Raw genomic sequence first — 8663 nt, 5'->3', positions numbered from 1 at the left:
TATTCCCATGGCAAGCACAAAGCTGGGCAAGATAGGGGGATGTGGACAGCCAACAACACCCACACTTCTTAAACACAGCAGTCACCTTCCCTGTGAGAGGCTGAGCTGTCGCTCAAGTCAAAAAAGTGAATTAATGCATGAGCGGGAGATCCAGGTTTCTAATTAAACTGGAAGGCTGGACCGTGCAATGCTGGATTTAGCTGTGCTGCCTTGCAACACCTCATTAAGCCAGCGCACTCTCTCGTTGGGCTTCTGCTGCCCCGACACCGCCCCCGCAGGTACGGCTTGACACCCGGCTGGGGAAAAATGTCAACGCCTGGTCTGAAAATAATCCCCGGGGGAGCCGCAGTAATTGCTTCAGACAGAGGGACAAGCCAGCATTGCCCGGAGAAACCACGCTCACCTCGGGGTGTTCGTCCTCAGCGCGAGAGGCAAAAAAAGGAGAATTATAAGGTTTAATAAAATCGTTACACGTGAATATCTTTCCCGGTAAGTGCTGCGAGCCCGAGTGTGCTGTGAGAGGGTCGCTGGGCAGGGCCGGGCTGCAGGGCGGGGGGCATCGCGCAATGAGGAAAATAAATAAACTCAGCCCCGCAGGCTGGCACGGGAACCGCGCATCCCCTCCGGGATGTTCGGGAGGTACCGAGGAATAAGGGAAATAAATATAAATAAACAAACAAACAAATAAATAAATAAATAAATAAATAAGCTGGGCCCGCAGGCTGACACGGGAGCCGCCGGGATGCCGGGAGGTACCGAGGAATAAAGGAAATAAATAAATAAATAAATAAGTAAATAAATAAGTAAATAAATAAGCTCGGCCCGCAGGCTGACACGGGAGCCGCCGGGATGCCGGGAGGTACCGAGGAATAAAGGAAATAAATAAATAAATAAGTAAATAAATAAGCTGGGCCCGCAGGCCGACACGGGAGCCGCCGGGATGCCGGGAGGTACCGAGGAATAAAGGAAATAAATAAATAAATAAGTAAATAAATAAGCTGGGCCCGCAGGCCGACACGGGAGCCGCCGGGATGCCGGGAGGTGGCGGTGCCGAGGCGCCGCAGCTCGGGCAGCGCGGACCGGGCATCCCCGGCGCCGCCAGCGGGCGGACACGGCAGCGCCAACATCTGGCTCAACATCTGGCCCTCGAATGGAGCGAGAGGAGCTGCAGGGCCGGGGCTGGCGGGACCCCCGCGGGGGACAGGAGCGGGGTCGCGCTCCCGGCGAAAGCGCTCATCCCTCAACGTGGCCTCTCCTTCCTCTTCCTCTCAGCCCGCGGCTGCTTTGCCCGTGAGACAGAGCTCGGCCAGGCCCGAAGAGCCAAACCAACCCCGAGGAGGGAGCCTGGAATGCTCTGTTATTAAGGTCTGGGAACTGATGGCAATCCAAGCAAAAGGAAAGCTTGGGTTTCTGCTGCTTTCCTGTGGTTGGCATTTTGGGAAGGCTGCCGGAGGACACACACAGGATGGGAGCTCTGGGATGCAGTGCTGGCCACCATGAGGTCGGGGAGCATCGTCTCTTCCAAACTCATTATTCTGTGATTCTGTCCCCTCAGAGGCTCCAGCAAGGACCCAGGGAGCCCCACAGCCCCAGCCTGGCCCCTGGTGATGCCCATCCCTGCAGCTCTCCCTGCACTGGGGCGTCCCCCCTCCACACACCCTCCCCCAGCACCCTTCACCCAGAGCTCCCTCCCCACTGGCCCAAGATTATCCCAAACCATTTTGGGATGTCGTGACTGAGAGAGGCTCTTGGGACATCTATTCCCCTTTGTGCCCTGACTCCCACTTTTAGAGCCAGAATCTGAAGAATTCCCAAGCTGAGGAGGGAGCTGGGGTAAACCTCTGTCCAGAGTAGTAGAACAGTGTAAATCTGCTCCTTAAAGAGGAGCGATTTCCATGAGGAAGGTCCCGTTGGGAAGAACGGAGGGATTTGCTGAGCAAAGCCTGCCAAACCTCTGCCTCACAGCATCACCACGGTCCTTGCAGGTTGGGCTCTCCCTCAGCACGTGCAGCAATTTGTTCTGGCCAGTGAGGGTGGCTTGTGGCAAGTGCTAATCCCAGCTCCGGGGTCGAGCCCCTCAGGAGAGGGGAGAGGCCCCACTGGCAGCCCTGGCTCCTCCCCAGACGCTGAGCATCCAAAAGCAGCAGCTTTGTGTAATCCCCACACAAAGAGGTGGTCACTGCTAATGGGTTTACCTGCTTAATTCTCCCTGGCCCTTCCTGCCTCTCAGGGTTTTCCCTTCCCGCTGGCTCGGTGCTACAGGAAACTCTGCTTCCCACATTAAGCAGATTGTCTGCAGCAGGACAGGCAAATGCATTTATCCTGCTGAATTCCCCGGCCGTGACACGGCGGCGTTTCCAGGATATGAATCCTCTGTCACTCACATCCTTCCCTGCCCTGCTTCCGGAGCTGAGCCATGACACATTTATCAATTTATCACCCCAGGACTCCCAAAGCACTTCCCCTGGGACCATCTGCTGTCACCCCCAAGTGCCCAGAGGAGCCCTGGTGCTCGTGGTGACCACCAAAGCATCTCCCACCCCACTGCCAGGGCTCATCCCTGCCCAGCACAGCCCCACATCAGAGGGTCCCGGGGTTGGGACACTCTCAAACACTCCCCACTGCCCCTAATTTACTGCTTTCTGCAGAAATGATCCCAACATGGGTTTCCTCTTCTTGCAGGAGAGAAGGTGGGAAGGACATTCACACCCACATGTGCCAAAAAAGCCAACCTCTGCAATGTGCCTCAATTAAAAAGGGTTTCTAGGCTTAGACCAGCAAATGTTGGCCTAATACGGGGAGGAAGGGCTTTATCACAGATAGGCAGGACGCTGGGCAGGAAAATAATCTCCAGGCACAGCCACAGAAGTTACAGCTTGGTAACTCAGGCTGCAAGGTTTGTGCTCCTTAGAGAGCAAGGCCTCAAGCTCAGGTCCAAACCCTGCTCTCCCAGGACAGCCCCAGCTTTCCAAAACAAATCCAAGGCCATCAGAATCCAATTGCTGCTCACTCGAGCACATCCCCCTTGTCACTGAGCATGGAAATTCAATATGTGGGAAGAACTCGCAACAAAAAAAGAGAAATTCTGTTTATTTTCTTAGCGAGTGTTTGGCTTAAACCCTTCACTTTTGGAAAGGGAGTCAGTAACTCTGTCACTTCTTTTTTTACCCTCCTTTAATTACTTTCTAACCTAAATGAGAACCAAGAGGAAGGCTTGGGGCACTATCACAGCAGCGTTGGCCAGATGTACCCTGGCCAAAAATGTGATTCCAAAATGAGACAGAGCACAATGAATTATAACTAAAACACTGTTTTACCAATTTTCCTCAGAATCTGGACAAGCTTTCCCCAGTACAAAATAAATCTTTTTTTTTTTTCTTTCTAGCCAAACAACCTGTGTAAGAAAGAGCTTGGGAAGGGCATCCCTGAGGGTGTCAGTTGTCACTGCAATGCTTTGTGCAGAGGAAAAGGCACACGGACACTGTGCATCAGCTTTAGCTCCACCAACACCGTGAGGAAACCCTCAGCCCACGCTGCTGTGCTGGGAACTCAGCTCCTTCACACGTCAGGCTGGAACCTGTGTGAGCACCACAGAGTTTACATTGTGTTAAGCCCATCCAGACACAGAACCATTTCCTCCTCGCCGGCCCCGCCACGCCGCTAAGCCCCAGCATTAACACCGTCTCCACCAAGGAGCAGAGAGGTCTCCACGGCTCCTAAACGCCCTCTGCTCCCCCAGCCTGCTCTGGGCTGGGCTTTTGGAACAGATCCTCCTCCCTCCTAACGCTTGGGACACATTAATTCATTCTTGGGACACATTAATTCAATGAACCCATGGGATGGGTCCCAGCACGTGCAGAGCAGCTCCATGGACTGTCCTGCTCCCCCTGCCAGGAGTTGTTCCATTCTGTTTCTCCAAACCCTTCAAAACCACCTCTTCTCCATCCTCACTGAAATGCAGGCTTAGACCTCTTTTTTTTTTTTAGTAAAATCCTTGTTCTGGTGTCCCTCACTGCTCTCTCAGGTGCTGCCCACATTCCCAGCCCTGCTGTCCGGCGCTGCCGCAGCTCCAGCCCCGCTGCTGCCCACCCATCTGCAGCTCACCTGCCTCTGCAACCAACCAGAAATCACACCCCACAGAAGAGTTAAACCAGCCTGGAGAGTTGCTCCTGCCCCACTTTGCTGCCTGAACACCGTCCAAAAGCAATTACACAGCACAATAACCGCGGTCAGGAGCGCTGAGGTTCCGCAGGGACAGACAGACAGCAGCGCCTGTTCCACCCCGTTCTCCCCAGGATTTTCCCCCCCTGCCATTTCCATTCCTTTGGGGTTTTCTTTCCCCAGGCACTCAGCCCCCATTCTGGGCTGTCCCCCTGGCAGGCTGTGCTGCCTGGCCCTGTCCCCACACAGCCCTTGTCCCCTCGGGGCACAGGGACCCCAAGGAGGCCAACACAAACTGCCACCAGGACGCCACGAGTAACACTGACAAATCTCCTAATAAGTGTTGAAAATAAGAAGAAAAGAAGAAATAAAAGGAGCCAGAGGAAGGAATCTGCTCGGGGAACAGCTCCATCTGGGCTTGGCACCAGGGCACTCACCACATCACCGCCGAGGGGACGATGGGGGCTGGCCAGACGGAGCTGCTGCAGGGATTCGGCCAGTTCAAACACTGAGCTGCAGCAATTATCTGCTGAAAAGGGAGCCACACAGCCAGGGATTCCTGAAGAAAGAAAATAGGTGGGTGCCTGGCTCAGTTCCCTGCCCTGGCCAGGCTGGGGAAGGTCCCCAGCATCACCTCAGGTCTCTGTCCCACATCATCGCTGCCTGCCTGTGCTTTATTTATCCCATGTGTTTATTTTCTACACACTTTGTCCTGAAATATGGCAGTTTGGGCTTTCGAGGCTTTCCTGTCCACTGGGGTAAACCCCACACGTGGGATGACAAAGAGATGGAATCAGCCAGTGCTGATTCTGTGCTCTGGCTTCTGACAGCTCCTCAGAGGCTCTGTGGGCTTTGGGGGGTTTTGTTTCTTGGCCCCTTTTTTGCTTTTCTTTCCCCTCTTATTTTTTTCAACTGATCTCATGCTTTTAACACTTCTAGCTTAAATATTTTCAAAAGTTAGAAATAGGAAAAGACAAAAAGCTCCACTGATAACAACTTTTCCAGGCTGTCATGAAAATAAGAGAATCTCTCAGGATGCTGTGGGTGATTGCTGGGATGTGCCAATGGAACAGCGACCACAGGTCCTGTTCTGAGGGTGTAACAGTGCTCCCCCACCTCACCAGGACCTTAAGTCTGGGCATTTTGGGGCAGAGCTGCTCTGTGATGATGACAGCAGGATGCTCAGCCCCAGCTGGAGCAGTACCATGACCATCCCCCAGCCCAAGGATCAAGAATGAGAATTAAAAGAAAGAAAGTTAAAAAAAAAACCTCTTTGAAATCAGTTTTAAGTAAACAAAAAATTGATCTCACAAGCTCCAGTAACCACAAGCATAAATTTGGGGTTGGCTGGGCTCTGTTTTGCTTGGGTTCTTCTGCATCACATATGAAGCCTATTTTGGGATGATTTGCTTGAGTGGTTCAGCACATCCCCAGGGCCAGCATGCAGTGCACAGTCACCCAGGAGCCACTGCTGTCCCCATGGCCACGGGGACAGGGAGATGCAGAGCTGCTCTGGAGGGCAAACAAAATCCCTCATCCCTGGGCTCCTGCTGCCACGGGCAAGCTCTGGCACGAGTTCTCCCCCTCGGCTTCTCCTGCTGCTGGCCACGTTCTCAGCTACACTGGGCCTGCTGCCTGTCTTTGTGCACAGCCTGGAAGGAGTCCCTGGGTGCCTGTCCTTGCCCCAAGACAGCAGCTGTGGCAGCTGTCACCTCCCCAAGTGCAGGGACAGCACGGCACAACCAGCGATCTGCTCACTCCCACAGCACAGGGACAGCAGGGGGACAGCAGAGGGACAGCAGGGGGACAGCAGAGGGACAGCAGAGCCCTGCCTGAGGAGAGGCAGCAGAGCTGCAGAGCTGCATGGAGGAACACCTCAGCACAGCCTTTCCCAGAGATAAGGGCTGAGGGCAGCTGGAGCTGCTGTGCTCCCAGGCAGTGGGATGAAGGCAGCAGGACCCCAGGCAGTGGGGGATGAAGGCAGCAGGCCCAGGCAGTGGGATGAGAGAAGCAGGACCCCAGGCAGTGGGATGAAGGCAGCAGGACCCCCAGGCAGTGGGGGACAAGCCTGGGGCTCTGGGGTGGATGGAGCCCGATGCAGAAGCACAGGTCCAGCACAGAACAGTGCAGGCTGCTGGGAAATCAAAGCAGGAATTGCCAGGGCTGACACATCAGTGCTGAGGCTGGAAGACACACACAGCTGAAGCTTTACCCACCCTGACAAAACCAGCAAATCAAACTCACACCTATTAAAACACCCGCAGCTCATCCCCAAGTGCATTTAAAGGATGGCTGCTGTTATCTTCCAAAACTCTCTGATTAAAATCTATGTCTAACTGGCATGACTGCAGGTTGGCTGTGTTTATTCACTCACTATGAGTGAGCTGCTCAGTTTTCCAGAATCCCAGCACAGAAATGCTCCCCACTGAGATGAACAGGACGTGCTTTTAGTGGTTTAGCAACTGTGCATCCTGTGTGTCCTTCATGACAGCCACGAGCCCCACCACGGCTCCCTCACGCTGCTTTAGGCACATCTGCACTTCTGGAGTAATTCAATATAAATATATATTTATATCAGGTCCAGCAGTTGGACTCAATGATCCCTGTGGGTCCCTTCCAACACAGGATATTCCGTGATTCTGTGATATATTTGTCATACGTTCAGGAAGGCTGGCTTTTCAAAGTCTTGCAGGGCTTGGAACCAGCAACGATTATAATCAGGAAAAGAGCAGAGTGAGACATCTCCCATCTTTTTATGGAACAAAAGTCACATTTCTATCTTTATAGGGAGAGATCTGATATGAAACTCAAGCTACATGAATACAGGAAAAAAAAATCAGGATTCTACAAAGAAAATTCCATACTATTGTTGTCAGGTAGGAAAAGTATATCTCACCTATCACAGGAATCATCTGGATTTTCTGTGAAAAGAGCCTGACTTGCTGAAGCACAGAGAGGAGATCACATGGAGACACCAGGGCCAGGGCAGCAGCTCAACTCACTCACCAGAGACAGCTCAGGTGTGAGCATCACCTGCACAGAACCTGGATCTCTTCCCCCCACAGCAGCAACTCCACCCCCTGTGTGGCTTTTGTGCCTGCCTGGATGGAAAGAATAATTCCAATTATCCATTAGCTGTGATTATTTGGCATTAGTGAGCTTCTGTATTTTGCTGCTGAGGAAGCCTGAGGATGGCCCAGGAGGTTTCTTAAGTGCGGTTTTTTCCAAGGCATTTAACTTTTTCATATTTTTTACGTTTTTGCAGATTTTATTCAAATCTAATAGATCTTAATCTCTCTATCAGCAGCATCTGCCCTGCTGTGAGAGAGCAGCACCTCCGTGGACAGATGTGAGGGGGCACAAGGGACAAAGCCCTGTCCCCAGGGCCTGGCCTCCCTGGCCCTGCAATGTCCTACTCCAGAGCACAGGGGCTTCAGCCACCTGCTGCCAGCGGGAAATGACAATGACAGGGAGAAAAGGCAGATTTTATTGTGTCTGGAGAACTGCAGCTCCGTGAAGCTGAGGTATTTAAATAGACAAGAATCTTTTGTCCAGGAAACTGAGCACTAATAATAACATTTCCTCCCGCAAAGAAGGCTTCTTCCCAGCTGCTTTCCACGGTCTCTGCCTCCTCCTGTTCTCTGGCACTGCCCCAGACCTTGTCACCCCCCTTTCCCCTCTCAGGCTACACAACACCCCACGGTTTTCCAGGCTGCCTTCACTCCACTCCCCAGCTCTCCCTCCTCCACCAAACATCCGGATTTTCTGTTTGATTCCCTGCTCTGTTTTCTCCTGCAGGCTGCCTTGGCAAGCGCGCAGCAGAAAGAGGAAGCCTCTCCTCTGGGTCTGGTGCCCAGAGCCACGGCACACCCCAGTTCCCCCATCCTTGCTGGTCCTGCTCGTACAGACATCCCGCTCAGAGAGCACAGGACACCAGCACAGAGCCACCACCAGCCCCTCTTCCCAAATGCCTGCAGCTTCCCAGAGCCACGGGGGAATTTTACGAGGGATGCAAGAGGACGCAGCCCAACATTCCATCTGCTCATCAATTTTCCAAACCCCGGCCAGAGCGTGGAGGTACTCCAGCTCTCCAACCAGCTACAAATTATTGAATTATTCATTCATTTCCTATGGGCACACTTCCCGAGTCAGCCCTAAAGAAAATCCACCCCAGGACACCGGTCCTGTGTGTGGGTGTCAGGATCCACTGCTGTGGCAGCAGAAAGACACTTGGGGCAGCCGGGTACCTCAGCGAGGGAAGACAGGGAATTTCCTGGAGCAAAGACCAAGCCCTGAGCTGTTCCTGCCAGCACAGAACAATGTGCTGGAGGAGCCAGCAGCCATCCTCTGGAGAGCAGAGCTGTGGTTCCCATGCTCCCCTCTGGAACAGCATCCCTGTCCCCATGGCTGTGGGGTAAACACCAGAGCCCAGGGCTGGATCCCCTGGGAGCATCCCAAGGGACAGGAGCCAGCCCTGCAGCCTCTTGCTGGGACAAAACAAC

The sequence above is a fragment of the Pyrgilauda ruficollis genome, unplaced genomic scaffold (assembly GCF_017590135.1).
Source record: "Pyrgilauda ruficollis isolate IOZ18807 unplaced genomic scaffold, ASM1759013v1 scaffold97, whole genome shotgun sequence".
Lineage (NCBI taxonomy): Eukaryota > Metazoa > Chordata > Aves > Passeriformes > Passeridae > Pyrgilauda > Pyrgilauda ruficollis.
This window is presented reverse-complemented; position numbering follows the sequence as displayed.